This window comes from Anser cygnoides, chromosome 2, assembly GCF_040182565.1.
Source record: "Anser cygnoides isolate HZ-2024a breed goose chromosome 2, Taihu_goose_T2T_genome, whole genome shotgun sequence".
Lineage (NCBI taxonomy): Eukaryota > Metazoa > Chordata > Aves > Anseriformes > Anatidae > Anser > Anser cygnoides.
The window spans coordinates 143772426-143795695 of NC_089874.1; the positions used below are offsets into that span (position 1 = coordinate 143772426).

Below are 23270 nucleotides of genomic sequence, written 5' to 3' on the forward strand. Positions count from 1 at the left end.
AGCCCAAACTGTCAACCTGTCTTCACATGCCCAATGCTCCTGTCCCTTTGTGGCCTCTTTGAGGCCCTTTGCTGAATATGTCTACATCTCTCTTATAGTGGGAAGATGAGCACTAGATGTAGTATCCAGATGTGTCTCAGCAGGATTGAACAGAGGTGAAGGATCAACTTTCTTGGCTGCAAAGCCTCACTGATGTCATCTTGTCCATCAGGACACCCAGGTCCTTCTCTGCTAAGTTGATTTCTTGCTGGTTGCCCATCAGTGTGTCCATGGAGTTATTCCTCCCCAGGAGCAGGACTTCACACTTCCTTTTATTGAAATACATGAGGTTCCTCTTGGTTCATTTCTCCAGCTTGTCCAGGTGCCTCTGAATGGCAGCACAGACATCTGGTCTATCAACCACTCCTCCCAGTTTTTGCAAACTTTCTGAAGGTGCACACTGACCCAGCATCCAGGTCATTAATGAATATGATAGACAATATTGCTTCCACTATTAACCCCTGGATACCATTAGTGACTGGCCACCAGCTGGGCTTTATGCTGCTGGTCACAATGGCTTGACCCCAGCAGTTCAGCAGTTTTTTAGTCCACCTCCCTGTCCATTTATCTAGCTTGTACACATCAGTATGTCTATGAGGACATTAAAGGAGACAGTGTCGGAAACCTTGCTAAGGTTAAAATAAACAATATCAGCCCATCTCCTGTCATCCACTGAGGAGGTCACGTCGTTGTAGAAGGCTTTCAGATTGTTCATGCATGGTTTCCCATGTAAATCCATGCTGACTAATCCCAGTCACCTTCTTATCCTTCATATGTTTAGAAATGGTTTCCAGGACAATTTGCTGCATCACTTACCCAGGGATCGAGGTGAAGCTGACCAGCCTGCAGTTCTCTGCATCCCCTATCTCAAGTCTTCTGGAATATAGGAAGAAATTTGATTTCCCTCAGTCCCGAGGAGCCCCCCTTAGTCACCATGTTCTTTCAACAATAATCCCAAGAGGCCTTCCAATGACACTGACAGTTCCCTCAGCAGCCATGGTTGCCTTCCATCAGGTCCCAGGGATGTGTAATTATGTCCAGTTTGTTCCATTGTTCCCTGACCTGATCTTTTTCTAACAAGGTTAAGTCTTCCATGCTCCAAATTTTCTCTCTAACAAGGTTAAGTCTTCCATGCTCCAAATTTTCTCTCTGGTCTCAAGACTAGCTTGGCTGTCTGCACAGCCTTTGTGTGTGTCACAATCCCTTTCAAAGGCATCATCAGATAAACAAAACAAATGGGGGCCCCTCCCTGGGGTTCCTGGATTTTGCGGGGAGGTGAGCTGTGTCAGCAGCCTGGGCTGAGACTGGATATGGGATAGCAACAGAGTGTGCGATGCACTGGGTCTCCGGTGCAGTCCTGGATTCAGATGACGCCTGTCAGATACACATCTGAAATCCAGCCCATGGGAACTTAAAGGAGTTCTTCAAACTAATGACAGCTGTAGCATTGGAGAAACCAAGATCAGTCTGACAGGTACACAAACAATTCTTTATTCAGGGCTCTCTGACACTAGCTGACTGCAGAGCTTAGACTCAAGTACGAAGTTTTACCTGCAGTGACACGTCATACAAAATGTAAAAGCACGGATAGAGCAGTCACAGTCTATATGGCAAACATAGACTACAATGGCCCAATTTACATGTAGTCACACTCTGACAAATAGATTTTTCCTTCATGTACAGTTCTCCACATTTGCTTTCTTTTGTGTCTTGGAAATTAGGAAGGCATCATATCTATAGAAAGAAAAAAAATCCGTTTCATTTCAGAAGCTCTGAAACAGCTTGATGCTGAATTTGATGAGCAACTTGGGCATGAGTTATTAATGAAGCTGGCATAAAGTAGATAGAAGGTCAATAGGATAAACATAGTAATTAAAATGCAAAGTTTGCATTGTTTTTAAGTAATGCCATTGGGACACAAGATGCTGGTGGTTTAAGAAACAACCCAATAACATCTACAAACAGCAGATAAAAGGATTTTTGGCCATTATAGATAGTGAGGAAAACCTTCTGGAAAAAGAAGGATGAATATTTTTTGATTTAACATTGCTATTTCTTTTTATGGGAGTTTTTCCTGAAAGTGCATTTGATCAGATTAGTAGCCAATCAAAACTGAAATCAATGATTACAAGTATTTTCAATATGCAAGTGTGTCTGTGCCTTTCTGTGTATCTAACTCGCATGATGTAATTTAGCTTCTGGTCAAAGTCACTGGGGCCATGATAACCTTCTGTCCCTCCACACTGACAGTCAAATCTTTCTAACATAGCATATCATGAAAGCTAATTATCTTCTATTACTACTTTCAATCATTTATCATTTGTTAACCTCTCCATCAAGTACATAAATATTAGTTTTAGATTTTACTATTTTAACACACATGATATTTAAAACTAAAATCTACTGAACATTTTTCGAGATTGCAAGTTTTCTGAATTGCAAATGCCACAATGGCAAAGGTGAATGGCTGCAAGAAGGAGCTTTCAGTGTGTCTTCAAGGAAATCCCCAGCATGACTACTTATTTGCATGAATATGCACAACACTTGCCTTGAACCTTTTTGCAAACCAAATGTTTTCTAACACAGATGTTAGTGTAGAATTAATGAAAAAGTTTTTTAATATTAAGAAGGAAGAGAGTTTCCATTCTGGTGGTAGCTCACAAAACCTGTTGCAATCTTATCATTGATTCACTCCTTTCAATAAAAACCTCCAACATATGAAAGACCATGATAGCTTCCCTAAGATGGTGGATTGTCTTGTAACCCTTCATTGGGGGGGGAAGAGGTCTAATGCACCCATGGGATGCAGCAAGCATTTCCAGTTTCTGTTCCTTCTCTGGTGTGTTCCTGGGAAACCACAACTTCTAGATGTTCCATGCTGTGAGTTGGAAATAAACTCTCAGCTTAACCTTGAAGAAATAAAGTAGCATATGAAAGAAGTTACACAGATCCAAAGATCTAATAAAAAAGTTTCCAAGCAGCATCTGACTGTAAAGCTAGGAAGCACTTTTGCTGCCAGTTCATTGCATTGCTAGGATCACAAGAAAATATTGCAGGCTCTGCTCTGGTTTCAGGCTAAATCATTACAATTCTCATCATTTCCTACCCAAATTACCCATACGGGAGGGCTCCTTTAAACAGTCAGCAGCAATCCAACTCGTGCTCGCTGTACAGTGGTTGCTGTTGCTAGGGCTGTATCTGCACAGCAGAATGCATAATGAACTCGCAGGCTGCAGCACACAAGAGTGCTCACAGTGAGTGCCTGCCAGTGCCTCCGCGCTGCGCGAGTGTGACCGCGGCGAGCGGTTTCTGGCTCACTCACGGATTCCAATGCACTGTTGCAGTTGATGCATCTGTCTACACAGTGGAGGAGATTAATAAAAAGCACTGCATGTAAAATAAAAGGTTGTCTTTTGCCTTGGGAGCCTCCTGAATTCTCTCTTTACATAGGTGTATGGGACAGACAAAGAAGAAAGACAGAAGGTAGAGGGACAGTGGCAGGTTTGCTTTACATAGGTAAGGGCATATTCAGGTGTCCAATAGAAAACATAACACACCAGAACTTTATCCCCTACCTTAAAGTCTTCAGACTGCAATTACAGGTGATACTTAGATGCAAGAGGGGAATAACTGTAACTGCATTCCTGTAAAAGTTCAAAATACATTGGTGAGTAGGAGCAGGGAAGGACTGCAGGCAGTGATTGTGAGAGCCCCAGTAAGGTATGGTGTTATATGTTACAAAAAGTAGCCAAGCTATATAAATAGGGCTTCCCTCTGCTTTGTGTAAGAGATCAGCCTTGGGGGGTTTATTTGTTTGTGTGCTTTTCATCCTGGACCCTGGGCAACCAAACCTGGGCTTAAAAAGAAACAGATGATTCAATCACAAAAGTTGGATAGGTAGGAAACACACTAGAAGTGGCAATTTTCAGTTTCTAACAGTCTGTGTCCAATCCCTCAAACTGAGGCTTTATCAATCCTCTATTTTTTTTTTACTTTTTTTTTTTTTTTTTCCAGACAGCATAGACAGCAGAAAATCCTCAGTAGCAGAAGCTATTTAAAGTCCCTGGCCCAATATCGAATCCTCATATTTGGCAGTAGCAGATTTCAGCTGGATTTTCTGGGCAGTAAGTAACTCAGCAGCAAATTTACTCTTTTTAATACAATGGCAACAGTCCTTGGAAGTAACAGGAATGATTTCAGAGGGTGCCAAAATTTAAATGAAAAATCTAACTGTGGCTGGCCTTGCAGCCTGCTGGCAGTATGCTCTGCACCTCTGTTGGAGACCAAGGTTGAGGATTGAGCTCTGGAGTCCTCCCATGACCAAGGTCTGGCTTTACACTGCTGTGGGGTGATGTGCTGACCTGACACACCATTGGAAAGCACTGGAGGATGCAAAGGTCCATGAGAGAGGATGGCTGAGCGTGTATCTCACTGGAGATACAAGGAAAATGCCTGAAGCCTGAGGACACAGACTAAGCTGCTTTCCAGTCTGCTGTTGTCATTTATTATCTTTATTTTATTTTATTTTATTTTATTATTTTATTTTATTTTATTTTATTTTAATTTATTTTATTTTATTATTTTATTTTATTTATTTTATTTTATTTTATTATTTTTATTCCTTTACACTAATAAAGGTGCACAGAAGGGATGTAAAGATGACAAAAGTATCTCTCTTCAAGAACAACATTTTTCCTTTGGGAACTACAAAGACTGGGTGCGTAGTTGGTAAAATTTCTAAGACTTTTTTAGAAAGAATGATTTCTTTTATGCCCAAGTTTTCCTTGTCAGGTTTTCTCTCGACACCACAAGTGCGCGCGGTCATCACTTTGTGTGAAAAACTAATGCAAAAATGGCAGTGGAGAAGAAATCCTTACAGCGGCAGGTAAGCTTGCTTTTTCAGGTGCCCAATGGAAAAACCCAGGCTAGTCCAGACTGGTAGCTGCCTGGGATAAGCCTCAGCTCTCCCCTGGGACACGCAGTGGGTATGTGAACACCTGCACCAACATGTACGCAGGCTGTGAGAGCAGTCCTGGGAGTTGGGAACCCACATCAGGACTGCTAATATGCACATAGCCTGCGAGGCTCTTCTTGCAATGAAATCCCCAGCAGAGTTAGCAGAGAAAGGCAGTGTTTTCTCCTGCGTGGAAAAGGCTGAGAGTCAGCACACCAACCCCACTGTCCCCTGGCCTGTCAGGACCAGCACTGTGAAAGCTGCACATTTTTATGGCACTTTTCTCTAATTGGTACAAATATTAAATGTTGCTTCAGTCAAAGTCAGCCATCGATAAGAAATAAAATATAGGCTGGGCAGTACTTAAATAAGTCCAGGAAGATAATAATTGCCCAAATGCTTAAGTTAAGCACTCGCCTCAGAGCTTTGCTGTAATGTGCCTTGAATGGAAGGACTGAGACATGGAAAATTGTATTAACACAGCTGCTTGGATTCAAGTGCACTATACTCACCTGCTTGTTACTTTTGAGAGCATATTATCAACAGACTCCTACATTTACTTTCTGTGATGCTGGGAATTTTTTTTTTATCTATTTTTGGGAAAAAAGTCAGTTTTCAATTCAAAGTTGTAAACCTTGAGAAAGGGATTTTGAATAGATCCCCCACTGTGACAGGAATAAAAATGTACCAGAAAAAGCATATGTTGGGATGGATGTCTGCCTCACAAGAAACATTGCTCTCTCCTTCTCAATCACATTGTGATTGCTATTCTTTTAGTATATACCTCAGCCACCTAGCTAGACATCTTGCTTCACTTCCCTGTGAGGTATTGCAAGTTTTGAAATATACCCTTGGAAAGAAAACATACAACAGCAAAAATGCCTAATAAAACAGAAAAGAATCACTTATTTTGTTTTAATAAATATAGAAACAAAAGCACTAAGTGAATACAGATAGCGGTGTAAGAAAACACACACACACACAAAAAGGTTTTGAGAATCAGGAATTTGTCTCCAGGCAGTGCAGGTCTTGAAACATTTGTGCTGAGCAGACCTTGCCAAAAAACTCTTACTAAAGATGTTCATATGCACTCTTTGCCTCTTATTTCTCACCCCGACTCTAGTCCTAATGCAGAATACCTTTTCCTCCATAACAAGCACTGAAATGTTTGAGTATACAAACCAAAATTCTACTGATTTTCTGCTCTTGTAAGTTCTCCATTCAGGAGGTTTTCCACTTGCATATACAAACCTAACTTCACCTATTCCATCTCCTGCATGCATTTTTTCAGCTTTCAGTTTATTTGAATGCAAATTCATTTATTTGTTTAAAAATGGGAAAAGAAGAAAGAAATAGACTGAGGTATTTTTTCCTATAGGTGTATGTGATATGTATCCACATAGTAGACATTGGCTCATGCAATATACATTGCAGGAAATACATTGTCTGAGAGATGGCTTTCAGAGAGCAATTCACAGTAGGGTTCTGTCACTCATATAGCTTTGAGCTGAGTTAGGAGATAAGAGAATTAGTCAGGTTTTATGGGAAGGATCTGTTATTCAAACTTGTAACATAACATGCTATTACTATCCATTTGTTGCTCATTTACTACATACAGCATAAGGACAAAAGCTCTTGCAAAGTGTTTTCGTTAGGATGAAGACAACTTGGAGATTTCTTTGGACAACTTGTTCTCTATACCTTTACAACATAACAGTCAACAAATAACAAATTCAACAAATATCAATAAACAAACAAACAAAAAAACTTTTTCTTTTGTCCAAGTTTTCCTTGTCATTTCAGGGGAATGATAATGACAGTTTGTTACTACACTGTATAGAATACTTCATTTGGGTGCTTGAGAAGCAGGCTCAGTAATCCCACAATGTGATCAGCAGGCGTTTTACTGACTGCTTGAAAAGTCAAGATGTTATTTAATTCAATGCAAATACATAAAGAATAAACAAAGGCAGTTACAGTTCACAGGCTACAGGATCCTGTCAAGAACTTTACTGTTAATACCCGTTCTACATTCATGTATTATGGAGAAAGAGGTATAATGGAAGAGGAAGTATGTTCATCCCCTGTCAAAGTAAAATCGTTTAATATTTTGCTGGATTAACATTTTCTTTAGTAAGCGTTTATGTTTTATCTAAGCAGTGTTAACTCTAGATAAATCTGAAAAATCATTTTTAATAATTTGTGTCATGTTTCAGTCTGTAAAAAGGTGTCTTACTCTGGAGTTAGCTGATGGAACTAGTCACCAGCCTAACTCCCCTGGCTGTTCATTATCAGCCACAGGACTGAAGTTATCATCTCCTCAGACCTGCTAGTGGAACTGATTGTATGTGCTCCCTAACCCATTTCACTCAAAATAAGCTAAGTTTGCAAAATCCTGCTGTGTAGAATGGTGCACATTTGACATTCTGAGAAGTACAGCAATGATATGCATAGTTTTAATCACTTTTCACATGCACGCATAGAAAGATTAAATAAATTGTTAATCATACTTGTGTTAGTAGAACATCCAGGAAATAAAGTTGCAAATGCTTTTTCAGGAAACTGAAAGCAGGGTAAGGGGGAAATGCAGAGCAGAAAAAGGAGTCATCATGGGGCTAGTATTTGCATTAGTGTATTAGATCTTTTTGCAATCACTTACCAGAACTTCAGAGAACTTTGCATGACCGAAAGTGACTTGGCATATGAAAGAATCAAAAAGTGAGCATACTTGTTCCCAGGAAAAAAAAATGTTGAATGGAAATGGGAAGTTTATTACAGAATGATCTATGTGGGTACCACATTGCCTTTTTAATTTTTATCTTTCATTTTCTTATTAGCATCTTGATAATAGCAAATCCAGGACTGAATTGGTATATTCTTACAGGAATGGGAGATTTTTTGTTAGTTTGTTTGTTTGCTTCTTTGTTTTCTGGTCATGTATAGCAATGGAAAATGTATTTGTTTAGGAAAGTATTGCCAGTATTCAGTTTCTAATATCTGTGGCTCTACTGAATTTGTTGAAGGTTCTCATAGCTCCTATATATAACCACAATAGATAGGGACTTTTCCTAAAAATCTGTTAACTAGCTTTCTCCCAGGAAGGCACAGACACAAGGTTTGTCCCTGTAAGTGCTCTGGACTGAGGTAGTACAGGAGTCCAAAAGAAAGACTGTATACTTTTTATTCTTGACATATCTTCTACATTCTGCCAAGCCTGGAAAGGAGAAACAGTTTGTTCACAAGGTGGACCAAAGCTAATCTCAGGATGAAAACTATTAAGCTGGGACATGAATTCTGTGAGAGGGGAAATGGAGAGGGAAACAGCCCCCAGGAGTCATGGGGTTAGCCAGAAGGCTGTGGGAATTCCCTTATAGTAGCTGGGGAAAATTCCATGTTAATTATTGCTCAGATAGTACTTTTTGTAATTGACTTAAGCTCATTATCCTAATTTATTTTGACTTGTTTAAATATTGTTTCTTGAGTAAATTCCTATGGTCAAGGCCTCTGATACTAATGTACTAAGCAGCATTATTGTTAAATGGTTTATTCAGGGACATGGTTTAGTGGGTGACATTGTTAGTAGGGTGGTGGTTGGACCAGATGATCTTGAAGGTCTTTTCCAACCTTAATGATTCTATGATTCTATGTTTGGAAAATTGTTAGAGAGAAGCTGTTTTTATTTCAGATTTTTTTTTATTATTATTGAAGAAAAAAAGACATTTCATTTGAATGTTTTCTGCTGATGTAAATGCCATTAGTGCCTTTTGAGATGGGAACTGGACATGGTAGAGGCAGAGGCAGAGGAGTCGTCTGACTGCTGTTAGGAACACTGCATGGGTTGTCTTCCCAGCACCATATGAACTCGTGAGTTGACTGAAGGCTTGCCAAATCCTGCCAAAATTCAAACACTATGTCATAGCACTAATATCTTGTACTGGAATTTTACAGAGGTGATCTATGTGAAAGACTGTGACCATTCAAGAGTATCTTTCTAGATATAAAAAGTCTATCACCTAATTAAATTTTCTGCTTCAAGTCTACCTTTCATGTTAGAAAAGGGTGTGCCAACATAGGTCTTTCATTGCCCAGAAGTACCAGTTCCCTCATTCTCTTCTATCCAGTTGCAGAGGCATAGATGTGGCATGGAAATTGCACAAATGCCTTGTACGTTCATTGGCAGCTTTCATCAAAGTTACCAACAGCCTTTGATGGTGCTTTCCAGATTGACTTTATAAGTTTGGCTTTGGATTTTTTCAGAGGAAGATGACAGAGAATTCCTAGAAGTTATTTTACATTTGGGGCACTGATTATAAACATAACCATTCTTTTATTACATTCTTTTTTTTTTTTTTTTTTGGTTCAATATTTCCCAACAGCTGTCTGGGGGGCACAATATGTGGTACTCGTAGGAAGTGCTACCCCAGATTGAATGGCAGGGAGCTCCTTTTGCAACAGCTCCTCTGCCATCAAAACAGGGCCAAAATATAAAAATTACGGGGCTGGTTGGGCTCACCAGAGACCGTCTCATCCATCCTGCTGTCCCAGAATAGATCATCTCTCCTTGTGTTGGCTCTGACAGAAGTTTGCCTAAGAGATTTTTTAGGATGTCAGTTATATAAAACACTGTGACCTTTCTTGACAGTCTGTTCCCATATCTTCACCCTTAGAAACCTTTTCCTAATATTTAGCTCTTTATGTAATTCAGGCCAATTACTTTTTCTCCTATTCATCATGGACAGATTTATTCCCTTTTACACTGAAGCAACCTCTATGTACTTGTTAACCTGTTCCCATCAGTCTTCATTCATTCTTCAGACTAAATACACCCAGTGTATTCAATGTTCAGTATTAGGTCACCTTTCCTAAATATCTGATTTCTCATTGTTCCTTTTTCTTCCCCCTGGATTCTGCTTTTTTTTTTTTTTTTTTTTCTCCCCTAAGGCCTGCATTAAATTACACAGAATAATCCAGTTGAAGTCTTACCAGTGTTGAGGAGATCAAAAAGATTGACCCAATGCATCTTGCAGTCTGTGTTCCTGTTTGTCATGCAAGGTTTACGGGTTGCCTTTCCTACAGCATGTCATTGTGGAGTTTCACTTTGATCCATTGTATGGCCAAACCTTTTTATGAACTGTCATGAAAGCAGTCATTTCTACTGAGCATTTGTGTAGGTGAACATCTGTGCCTAGCTATACCTTTTACTAATTCTTATTGAATTTCATCGTTTTTACTGAAGTCTGTTTCTCCAGGGTTATGTGATCATGGAGGTGATGGAGGTGCCATGCTGAGCAGTAACAATGAGCAGAGGATATCATCCTGGAGGAAATCTGTACCTTGCACTGTGTACAACCACTATTTCTCAGCTCAAGGCTCTTGTTAGACCTGCTGCTGTTTTGGAATAAAAACTGTAGTGAAAATCATTTCCTTCTATTTGCATTTGAAAAGTGGATCATTAATAGTTGGTTTGTCCTTCATGTCTGTTCCTATTTCCTGAATATTAGTCTATGCTATAAGAACTAATCAGAATTTTTGTTCAACATGTCTTTCCAATTATAACTTGTCTTTGAGACAAAAATATTAGTGGGAAAAAAAAAAAAAAAAGAAAATTTCTGTAAGGATTTTCCAGATCTTTGAAGGACAAAAATTAAAACTAAAATATGTCCACGTGTATTTTAAAATACTTTTTTTTTTTTTGATTCTTCTAGTGAGAAAATCTGATTTGCTAATCAGGTGTAATTATGATAATTAAATAATTTCAAACTTAAAATGTAGTGTAATTTACTTTATACTCCTATTCCTTTTTTTTTTTTTTTTTCCTCATGGCATAGTACTCATTTTAACATAATACCATCATAATTTAATATAATAAAATTGTCACCTATTTAAAATTTTTCTTCATTTGCATTTTACTTTCTTGTCACTTTCAAAAAATGTCTGGTCTTTTGTAAAGTCTTGGCGAAATGCAATCTATTGCTGATGGGTTGGCTTGTGGAGGAAAGGAGCAGGAATGCTGTGGGGTGCCTGCCAGCAGCACTTTCTAGGCAGGGGCTAGGCAGAGGCTCAGATTGCATAGGCTGAGACCTGTCTTGTCTAGCATCCCCTGCATATGGATGGCTTTGGGAGTGGGATGGGGGCCAGCCATGTTCGTTGCTGAGGAAGGTCAGCCAAGCTAAGTGCAGAATTGGCCCAGAGAGGAAAAGGGTTAAATGTTCCAGTTGTTAACAGCTGGGGATACTCAGACCCAAAAACCAAGTAAGAAGGAATTACAAAACAAACACCTGCCCAAAGGGGCTAGAAGCAAAAGTAGTGCCGATTGTATTTGCATTTCTGGTGCATGCTGCAATTTCTAATGACCCATATTGCCATGCCTTTGGGAAGGACTGGTTCACACAGAAGGGTCCCCAACACTGTATAAAGAACCCAGAAACTATTGCTGGCTGTGAGGACATTTCTGAATACTGCACAGTTTGTGCCAGGCAGCACCTATTTCCACTCCTCAGCCTAGCTGAGCATGTCCTTCACTGAATGTGAGCTATCCCTTTTGGTTTTGGATGAGCTGTTTCTTGGTAAAGACTCCATTGCACTGTGGACAGCAAACACTGAATGAACATTTCAAGAATTGCTGCCCAAAGCTCGTCTCAAGCACCCAGTATCTTCTTCACATCTTCTGAAGTCTGTGAAATTAAGCTGGTTTTGCTGCTTCGAGCTTAAATCGTGCATCCTCTTAAAGTTCATAAAATCTCTGTGCATAGGTGACCACTCCCGTGGCAAACCCCACGCCACCGGGGCGTCTCAGCTTCAGCAAGGGTGAGCCTTCAGCCACAGGAGGGCAGCAGTTCAACGCACTGCGCTGACGCCACCAAAATGCGATGAAAGCAGGGAAAAAAAAAAAAAAAAAGAGAGAAAAAAAAAAGTGATGTTAGCAAAATATCAGCTGCAATAACTGCCCTTATTCCCCCTTCTTCGGCAGTGTCTAATGGGGTGGTCTGAATGTAGCATAATATCACTTTTAGAGAAGTTGCAGATGAACTTTTTTTTCTCCGTGTTTCTGAAATTATGTATAGATCAATGTTAAGCTCATAATTTTTGAAGTTTTTTTCCTTTCTCAGTATGTCATGTGCAAGAAATACACACACAATACTGTGGATGTGCTCTGTCAAGGTACATTTAGCACTGCTATTAATTTTATTTCTAATGATTCCCATGGTGTTGATGATGGACATGTGACAATTTATATCTGTTTAAACACTGTTTTTATTGGTCTATATTGTATGAAAAATCCTACTGAAATTAACTTATTAAGACTAAAAAATATTAAAATGAAGTCTTCAGAAGCAAAAGGATGGTTATGCTTCCCCTGCTTACAGAAGCAGGGAACAGGGCAGGATGAGTTCCTTGATGCTCACTCACTCCAGGGCTCCACCTGTAGCTCATGTAAGCTGCCCTCATCACACACTGGCAAATAGAAATCCCTGGAGAATAGAAATCCTGATGCCATGGTGCAAATGAGGTCAGGCTGTTTAGGACACACATGATCTATTTTTTCCAGCTGTAACTCCATGGGGCGTTGTCACTATGGTTTATGCACCAAGCACATGTGGGTGTGCCTGTGTCTGAGCCATCCCTATGCAGCATACCTGTGCTAAAATGTTGCAAGTGGTCAAGACTTTTTTTCCTCAGGTTCCTGTGAAAAGTGCTCAAAGCCCATTCTTGATTACAGGTTTGCTGCCAATCACTTGGCTTGACTTATACGCTTAAAAGCATAAACATAGCTGGGAATAGCTCAAAACAAACAAAATAGTTGAAGAACAGTACAAGAAAAATACTACTTTGTGTGTCTGTTCCAAGAGAGGTAAAAACAGTTATTTTTACTTTGCATTTTAGTTTCACAGGATCTTTTCCATTCCTGACTGTGGCACTGAGATGTCCATACAGTCCAACATAATATTGTTATGGCTAATGTTAAGCCATGACTAGCCTCTGTTTTTTGTTGTTGTTTTGTTTTGTTCTGTTTAATTGCTAAGTTGGGTTTTGGATAATTTGTGAAGGAGTCCACCTCGGAAGCCTCACTTCTGCACGCAGTTTTGCCCATCGGTGGGACGCTGTCCTGAGCAGACGGTGCCCAGTCGGTACTTGAAATGAGAAAGCAGCCTGCTAGACGTTTTACTTCGCTGGTTTTACTGCTGTAATTATTAAAGGTACCCACGAGATGGTGCTGCTATCCTTCGGGTGAGTCTGTTGAACTTTGCAGCGAGGCTAGAAACAGGAAAAAGTAGAGGAGAGCTTGGGTCGGGAATATGTCAGAGATGTTGAATATATTCACATTGCACAGATGCCGTATTTTTTGACAATTATAAATGGATTTTAATTGTATTGAACAAAATCTTCATAAAAATACCTTTGTGACAGACAGTAGAGTGTAATAGACCAGCATCAGTATCTAACACATCTACACGGGAAGCCTAATAGCAATTTTTAAATATCAAATTCAACCTTTCAGTTTACAACAAAAGATTCCCTTCTAACCAGATCTTATCTAGATTCAAACTGTCCATTGCTGACCCAGCAATAAAGCAATACCATTATTACAATGAGAGGATATGGTGCTTTTTTTTTTATTGCTTGTTTGTTAATGATCAGGAGGAAAGATGGAGTCATTCTTTTCATTGGTGTAGAAATTCATGATCCACTGTTTTTCAAGAAGATTGAAAACCAACCAAACAAAAAAGACTTCTATCTTTCTGCCTTCCATATATTTGAGGTCACAGTTCTCTTCCTGTAATGTATCAAAAATTTCGTAAGTACAAATTTAATCCAGCAGAAAAGAGTTGACTTAAACTGGAAGAGATTAACCTGGGCAAGGGATACGTGGGCAATGTCACCAGTGTGCTTTCATACCCAGCAGAGCTGCTGAAGCCTGCCAACTCCTGCACCCTTTGTCAATCTCTTACCCAAAGAGTCTCCTCGTGCTGGTGGCCAGCACAAGTCAACAAGTTGTGCCTCTGCCCTAGTGGAGAAGAGGAGATCAGAATTTCACAGCCTGTGGCTCAGTATTAAGTGCCACCTCCTGGAAGCTCTCAGAAGGGGGAGAAATGAGCTTGTGCCCTAAGCAGGGAATGGTTGCCAGCCTGCCCCTCCCAGACTCATCAAGGCAGAGGAGATTTAGCAGGATGATTGACCTTGGTATGGAAATGTCTGAGAACTTCAGCTACAAAGAAAAGGAACAGAATGGGGACACTTCTGTAACTCCTATAGTGAGAATTGTCTTTACTATTTAAATGCATAAGGGAGCCTAAAGCAAACAATGACATAAATTACAACAGCCCAAACAACAAAAATCCTTTATCTACTCAGTGAGGTGGCTGAATTCACAACTGCTGTGCAAGGGTCACCATGCTATGAAGGAGGTACAAATCCCATGCCAGTCACTGTGGGCAATCTGTTACAGAGAGATGGACAGGAGCACACATTTTGTTTTCTTTCTGAACTTACAGATGAATGCAAGTATTAGACATGCTAGAGGCCTATGAGCCGTACTCTGCCTTGTGCAGTGAGTGGTGCCAGAAAATTGTTTGCATAAGTTAGCTTCGGCCTACAGAAATTAACCCTAAAATCTTGCCCAGTGTGACCTGGATAAACAGGATAAGGTAACCTCAATATTTGCATTGTTGTGAGTTAATTTCACACTCTTCTTGGGCAGTATCTAGAGAGCTGAAAATATCAAGATTGTTTTAGTTCATGATCTAATGTATATAAATTTTTCCACAGGCAACCAGAGAAGTAAAAAGATATCTGGTGCCTAAAAATGTACTTGATCCAGACTCCAAGAATCAAGTGGATGCAAAGCCTATAGGACCCTTCTTCTGTGTGAACTTGGTGAGCAAACTTACAGTGTAGAGTGCAAATGCTCATATGGGAATGACTGAAGTTATTTATATCTTTTTGTTATTTCAATTCAATGTCCTGATTGTTTAAATCCTGAAGCCCTCTCAGGTATCAAAGGAACCTACAGAAGCTTAAAACCTCTGAATGGAGACATGTAAAAATTGCTTCATAAGCTTTAAATTTCTTACTAGAAGTAACATATTTGTTTTCTGGTCTTGTAGCTCAGCTACTGCACTTTTCTGGGGGGAGAAGGGGGCAGAAAGGGGGCGTTATTGTTGTTTTCTTCTCAGAGCATAATAATCCTAGTAATTAAAATAATGCAAATAGAGTAAATTTTGTCTTAGTGAATCAGCTACACAAAGTCAGTTCTAGGCTATTTGGGCAGACTTTATATTGATTAGGAAATCTTTGATGAATAATTTAGCGTAACAAACTCCAAAAGAGAAAGAATAAAATTACGGTTCTGCTCATTGTGCTAATTGTCTTGAAACCAGGCAAGGATCTTCTTCTGTGGATATATCTGTGGTGCTTTGAGGATTCTCAGTGATCTGACTGTGCTCCCTAATCACTCCTCTTGACCTATAACTCACGTGGTACAAAGTTGGTGCCATTTCCCTTGAAGTGGCCAAGACATGCTGACACCTGTGGGATTTGTTTCATGTGCAGCTGCTGCCAGGTGATTGCACTGCACCATCAGGGCCTTGTGCAGAGAAGCACAGCTGCGTCCTTGCCTTGCCTGATGCATCCAAATTACACAGCTGCTATTCCCTCCCACCTCCTGAGATGGACTTTGTGGGACAGAAGAACCTGAGGACATCATTCAGGAGAAGGTCAGTAGTACTACCTTTACAGTGTGCAGGTGGAGTATCTTGAAAACTCTCAGTGCTAGACCAGCTTTACTACTACTTACTCTGCTGTGCTGGCACTTGTATAACTGTGGTAGTAGCAGGACCTAAAGGTAGTATTTTCAAAAATTCTTCCCTAAGTCATTAGCTCTGACTTTTATTAGGTTATTTTCTCAAAAATAATTCCTCACTGTAGGTTTATCTGTTTCACAGTATGCTAGTCATTAACCTTGGTGGTAATGTGAAGAGTTTGAATTTCTAGAATATATCCAATGGAAAAGGGTGGCAAATTCAGGCTATTTTCCCAGTATATCTCATGAACTAATTACATTGCTTCTCTTATGTTTCTGAACAAGAATGGACAGTCTCAAGGTTTCAATGTTATACTCAGTTGACAGTTTGGCATTTTATTTTTCTGAAAGTCATCCTGAGCTTCAGTACAAAATTTGTATACGTTTAGCCACATTCAAACCTACTGAAAACCTTTCTTTAGGATGTCTGTCAGGCCTTTCACACTAAAAAGTCAGTCATCTCACCTGCAGGCAGCTGATCTGGGGCTGCCTGAATCACAAGAAAGGAAAGATTTTAAGGTACTAATCACAGAATCATAGAATGACTTGGGTTGGAAGGGATCTCAGAGATCACCCAGTTCCAGCCCCCTGCCATGGGCAGGGACACCTCCCACCACACCAGCCTGCCCAAAGCCCCATCCAGTCTGACCTTGAACACCTCCAGGGATGGGGCATCCACAACTTCTCTGGGCAGCCTGTGTCACTGCCTCACCACCCTGTGAGAGAAGAATTTCCTCCTAACATCTATTCTTAATTTCCCCTCTTTTAGTTTAAAACCATTCCCCCTTGTCCTTTCATTATTTGGCTGAGCAAAACGTTGCTCTTCATCCTTTTATAAGCCCCCTTTAAGTACTGTAAAGCTGCAATAAGGTCTTCTCTTCAGGCTGAATAGCCCTCTCAGCCTGTCTTCGTAGGAGAGGTGCTCCAGCCCTCTGATCAACTTTGTGGCCCTCCTCTGGACCTAGAGACTAATGAAGACCCAAAGACTAATGAAGTCTTTTAACTTCTGTGGAGTTTTCAGCAGACCATTGGGAATGATCTTGCACATCATCACACAGATTAAAAGTTACATGTCCCGCAATGAAGACTGGTTATAGGGAAAAACATTTCATATTGAGGGTCCTGGACAGGGTCAGACCCTCCTGTCCTGTTGAGCAGGCAGGCCACCCTGCAGTCAGTAGAGCCAGCGGCTCTACACCCAGAGAGATGCTGCTCCATCAAGGTTAAGCCAAGTGCTGAGCCTCAGGTGACCTTTTGGTAGAGATGCAGACAGACAGAAATTTTCTAAAGCTCCTTTTTTTCTCTCTCTTTCTCTCTTTTTTTTTTTAATTTTTTTTCCTTGTGACTCTTATGTTTCCTCCACATGTTCAGAGTCTTATAAGAAGGGCTTTTGTTTACCAAAGCCACCCAAAATTGAAGGGTAGGTTCCTCAGGGAGAGCACAGATTTTGGCTCTCCTAACTTATGGGATAAGTACTGTAAACACTGGCCTAGTAGTATTATATGGACAACAATTCTATTCTTCAAACAATAAAGTCTGAAAACATGAGAGCAAACCTTGCTTCCTTCTTTGAGTAGGTAGACTTAATCATCTTATTGCTCTGCGAGCACTGCAGCTTTAGGAGCTGTTGTGGTTAGAGGTTTCTGCCTGTATCTTCAACTGATGGAAGTCCAGTCTGAGGAGAGAGAAAATTCTAAGCCTACTTTCTGATTACTGTTTGCTTTTGACTAGAATCTCTGTTAAGCACTGGTGGCTTTGAGTGCCCCTTCTGGGTAGGAGCCCTGTATGCCTAACTCAAGTCAAGGTGTCTACACACAGGCAGCCTGTGGGCACTTAAGATTTTGCCCTTGTCCTAGAGCCAGCTGAGCACAACTCTTGGAACATTGGAGCCCCAGGGTATGCTCCCAGCAATAAATCAGGCAAGATATGGGCTTGAACTAGAATTTCATCCTTCCAGGCAAGTTTTGTAACCACTGAAGCCATTAGTTAAACAGGAGACTGACTCATACTCTTTTGCTTTCCTTTTGCTTATTAATTTGCTAAAAATTTTGAAAGGTCTCAGTGTTGTTATGCGGTGGATTGAAAACAAATTATGAGTTCTGAAAAGTTTTCAGAAAACAGAATCTGTGTTTTCCCAGGAGCATTCTTATGAGAGCCTTTGTACTGATATCAATTTAAACACATTTTATGTCTTATCACAGCCTTTTCTCCCCTTGGGAATGAGGGCAAGGATTGTAAACTTCCAGTTCTTAAAAATGGAAGAATTCTTGCTTTTCTCCTGTTGATACTACCGAACTATGACACACATGATCTTCATGGATGTTGCTCTGGGCTGCTGAGATTCAGAGGCCAGTGCAAACCCACTGATTTTGGTGGAGCTATTCTGTGTTTACAAGAGTTTGTCATTTATCTGTTTTTGTGTGCCTGCTTACTCATGGAAGAGACATTCACTGAGAATAATGCAATAATTCTCCAATTTGCTATTAGGAAAATGCATTTAATGATTCCCACAGAATTGATAGTTCTCCTTTCATACAGCTTTAAGCACTGTGGTTTTTTGTTTGTTTGTTTGTTTTGTTTTGTTTGTTTTCTTTCACAGAATCACAGGATCATAGAATGATTTGGGTCGGAAGGAACCTTAAAGACCACCCAGTTCCAAACCCCTGCCATAGGCAGGGACACATCCCAGTAGGCCAAGTTGCTCAAAGCCCCATCCAGCCTGGCCTTTCATCCACAGCTTCTCTGAGCAACCTGTGCCACTGCCTCACCACCCTCTGAGTGAAGAATTTCTTCCAAATATTTAATCTAAATCTCCCCTCTCTTAGCTTAAAGCCGTTACTCCTTGTCCTATCACTACACCCCCTGACACAGAGTCCTTCCCCAGCTTTCCTGCAGGGCCCCTTTAGGCACTGGAAGGTCGCTCTAAGGTCTCCCCAGAGCCTTCTCTTCTCCAGGCTGTACAACCCCCACCTCCCTCAGCCTGTCTTTATAGGAGAGGTGCTCCAGACCTTCAGTCATCCTCATGGCCCTCCTCTGGACTAGTTCTTTCATGTACTTCTTGTGCTGGTGGCCCTAGACCTGACAGAGTGCTCCGGGAGGGGTCTCAAGAGAGTGGAGTAGAGGGAGGAAGATCACCTCCCTCAACTTGCTGGCCATGCTTCTGACACTTATACCAATGGTTACCACCAAGAAGAAAGATAATTACGGTAGTTGGAACAAGCACACTGTATAAACACATTTAAAAAAAAAAAAAAAAAAAGTTTTTTCACACTGTAAATAAGAAGTCTGAAAATTGACATACACTGATAATATTTGCCAGGAAGAAGTTTTTTCGGACAGTGCAAAACAATGGTGTCTTGGTGTCAGTCAGGACTTCAGCATGCTATTGTGAGATACGGAAACACTTCAATATTTAGTAAGCTAAAGACAGGATGCTAAAAGAGGAATATGTAGCATGTCAAAGTATAGAAAGGCACAAGGATTACTCTAATAATAGTTGTGGTCCTCTGTCTGGCTCAGCTCAGTAGCTCAAATCCACAAGCTCCTCTGCAAGGAGGATCTGAAATCCTTTCTTAGCACCTAGTTGGTGTTCATTAGTCTGCATGAAATGAATTTGTGATTTCAGTTCCTTTATAAGTAGGTGGGAGTTGTAGCCTGTGAATCTGGGGGCTAACAGGTATGTCTGTCTCAGGCTTGCTCTTCCGCAGCTTCCCAAACTATTGGATATACAATGCTTGTTTATTTGGCCACTGTCAGCAGCAGGACGGCTTATAAATGAGTGCTGTCCACCCACAATGAGGCATAAATGTTAGGGAGGGATGTGAGGGAAAGCATATATTTCCATGGCACAGGATTACCTTTAACAACCAAGCTGCAAATGCATCTTCACTGGCTTTCCTCCGTCAAGCACATCACAGATTTGCCAACCAAATGCATGGACAAATGGCATCCCAGCATGTGAAACTAGTTCTGTGCTATGCTGCAAATTTATAAATCGTATTTTGGGGCCAAAAGGCTGTGTTTCAAACTGCAGGTGTGAGTGCTCCTCCAGGACCACAGGCAGTCTACAGCAGGGCTGGGAGTAAAGGATGCCACCACAGGCAGCGCATGTCACCAGGGCATACTGCTTTCCAGGGCTGACATCTTTCCATCAGCTTTAACTTCACTGCAAGAAATTAAAAATCAAAGTAGCAAAGCACAACTTGTAAGTTAACTGTCCTTTGCAAAGTCTACAGAACATGACTTGTATTCAACAAGCACATGAAGTGCCAGGCAACACACAGCTGCTGCTATAGCTTTGTCACTACATTTTGCAGGAGACAAGACAGACCCGGATGATAACCTTTCATTTAGAGCCTGAAGTTTGTTATCATTTAGCTTCTCTGCATTATATTCTACATCAACTAAAAGGCCAAAACAGAAGTGAAATAACACTGAAGCACCAAAAAAAAAAAAAGTGGTATTTTGTTGAATATTTTCCCCAGGGAAGTGGTAATGGCACTGAGCCTGCCAGAGCTCAAGAAGCATTTGAACAACTCTTTCAGACATATGGTCTGATTTTTTGGGTGGTCCTTTGGGGACCCAGGAGTTGGACTTGATGATTCTTGTGGGTCCCTTCCAACTCATATATTCTATGATTCTATAATAATAATTTCACCATGGTTCAGAATTAGGTGATACTTCTGTCTTTATCTATAACTGATCATAGACATTAAATAAGTAGATGTTAATACACATGAAAGCCTATTTCTTCTGTAGCCATATTCTAGCAAGTTTTACAGGTGAGTTTGTTTCACTGTTGTTTTACTTGCACAGGTAAATAAATCACATTTCTTCAGTTAAACTCAGGTAAGTATCAGTACTATATTAAGGTTGCCTGTATTGGCAGACTGTACCATGAACCAACTGGGGCCTGATAATATGGTATCATTTTCCGCTATAAATTCTGTGATCCTTTATAATGCCAAGGAAATTGGATGAGTTGCTGGGTCAAAGAGATAATACATTTCATGCCTAAGGTACCATAGGCCTACATAGATTTAATAAAATTTTAGACAAAAATGATGAATCATCTAATATCCCCAGATTTAGTGTTTCTTCTTCATTTTTCATTTCTATTTAGTTTTTGACCCCATGCAGTCAAAATTCTCAAAAATGAGCAATATTTTAGCAACTGAAACTCTGAAAGAAGGTAAGATGCAGTGAAGATTATAATCACATGAAGAAGCCATATGTTAGAAGCCATATTTCTGAAGCAACTGAGATTAATTATTAGTAAACCTTATGTCATGTTCATCATCACACAACGTTTAAATTGCCTCAGTAACTTGTTGCAATCAATAAAACCTTAAAATTAAACTAAGTTAAATGTATGTTAACTGAAAGACACCTTCATGCAAATGTTGGTAAGGGTGCTAGAGAAAAAGTGTGCAGTCCCAGATATGTGCATCAATATAGCTGTGTTGCAGTTTTAGTTTAGGCTTCTGAGGTCCACTTAAATTCTATTTTAGGTACTTAAACTTCTCTGAAATTCCTGGTTTCACAGAGTTGTTACACATTGGAACTAGGCCAAAATATTTTTTTGGTATCCCACTATATTAATGAGGGTCATCACAGTGAGACCAGTAATTTTTCACCCACTTGATCTGGAAGGAAAAATCCAATTCACTAAATTAACTAATAGTTTCCAACCTTTTTGAAATACAACAGTTAAAGTATCTCTGACAGCAATTGATATGTAATTATCTTTAATTAAATGTTGTTCTGTTGATCAGTGATGCTGCAGGTTAAGTTTATCAACATGCTCATTAGATAGGTTTTATCAAAGATGTTTATTGTTGTTAGTTTGTGTTTTTTTGTTTTGTTTTGTTTTGTCTCCCTGGTACATTTAAATTAAGGACTCTATAAGGCAAGGCTGCTGCATACAGTGAGACCATAGCTTTCAGTCTAAGTCCTATCCTTTACTCTTTCTTAACAGGTGAACCAACTGAGTGCATGGAGCACAGGATTACATATTAATCAAGTTCACAGATGAACTAACTGGGAAATGCTGTAAAGCAAATGTATGTATGGAAACCTCTGGAGCTTGGAGTGATTTACTGTAAATTACAAAAAATGTATTAGTCTTGGCAGACTGTAGCTAGCTAGAAATAATAAAGCATGCAGAAATGTACACATCCCAGAAAGAGAGGAAAGTAGAAAGCAGCTCCTCAAAACTACCCCTGGCAAGACTGGGTAATGTAAATACCACATGCTGAAAAAAAAAAAAAAAAAAAAAAAGTGATCTTGAATTGTCTTTGAAGAAGCGTAATTTCAAAACAGAAGAAAAAGAGTTATCTCTGTACATATTACTTGATTTAGCTGTCTTTGAAGGCAGACCTATGGAAGTAAGCTGCCAATCAGGTGAAATGGGTATAACAGTTCTGAAGACCATGACTGAAATTTATCCCAGCTGACGTCTGAAGTGAAATCTTCACTGGGAGGAGGAGAAGTAAACTAAGACAACTTAAAAAAAAAAAAAATAAAGCCTGTAAGGGATGAATTCAGTCAACAGGAAAAGCTGTACTGCTTTCAGAGACTGAATCCCTTGATTCTTCTGTCTGTTGAAAATTGCCTGTCAATTAGCTTTAATCACAATCTTTATTCACAGCCTGTGCTGCACACATTTTGACAGTTCATGTGGTCCTTATGGCCTTTTCAGTTTCCTATTGCAGCTTGAGCCATTAGCATCTTTCTGATAGAAATACTGCATTTTACATCGTCTCTGAACTCGCTGTTCTATTTTTGAGTGATGATGCACTCGCACGTTCATTTTGTTCTATGCTTTATTATCTTGTATGAGTATGTCATATATTCTCTACTGTCAATAGGACCCCTGTTTTCCTGTAATCCTCTCTTTAGCAAGGTGATGTTTCCAAAAGGCAAAGACCACAGGGCCACAATGATGGCCTGAGGGGAAATTCCCCATGCAGTTCTGTGAAACTTTTCATTTCCTGTTATGGAAATTGGTCAGTTAAGCCCATATTCAGCCTGTGCTTTAATCTGGACCTCTGTCTTGTGTCTGTGATGTATTTTTTGCATGTGAGAAAACTCTGGGTCCATCCAACAAGTGAGATGAGCTGAAACAGTCTCACTCCATATTTGTGTGCTCTGTTCTGAACTGGGACCATCTGGTGTGCACTTTATGCCTACTCACTTCTGAACGGGACAGGGCAACCTTTACCTTGTCACTAACAAGTTCTTCTCAGCCCTCTTACATGTACGAAGCCCAAATGTTCCCACCTTTTCAATTACTCACACGTACCACAGCTAATCATAGGGACAGACAGTGAAATGACAAGGTGGTCATAAGTGTTCGAAAAGGACGGGATTTTTGGCATGGCTAATAACACTGTGCTGGTAAAGGCTATTAAAAGGTCAAAGGTCATTGTGCATCAAGGTGGTATCTCTAATATGGGGGTTGAGAAGACCTCATAC

General features: G+C 40.1%; 1 long non-coding RNA gene across 1 annotated transcript; it reads left to right on the forward strand.

Moving 5' to 3' along the window:
- The first annotated feature begins 1205 nt into the window (after window positions 1-1205).
- Window positions 1206-10711, forward strand: LOC106035265 (uncharacterized). Its single transcript, XR_001206663.3, has 4 exons — window positions 1206-1513; window positions 4054-4163; window positions 4677-4756; window positions 10243-10711. It is a non-coding gene; the product is annotated as an uncharacterized lncRNA (long non-coding RNA).
- The last annotated feature ends 12559 nt before the right edge of the window (window positions 10712-23270 follow it).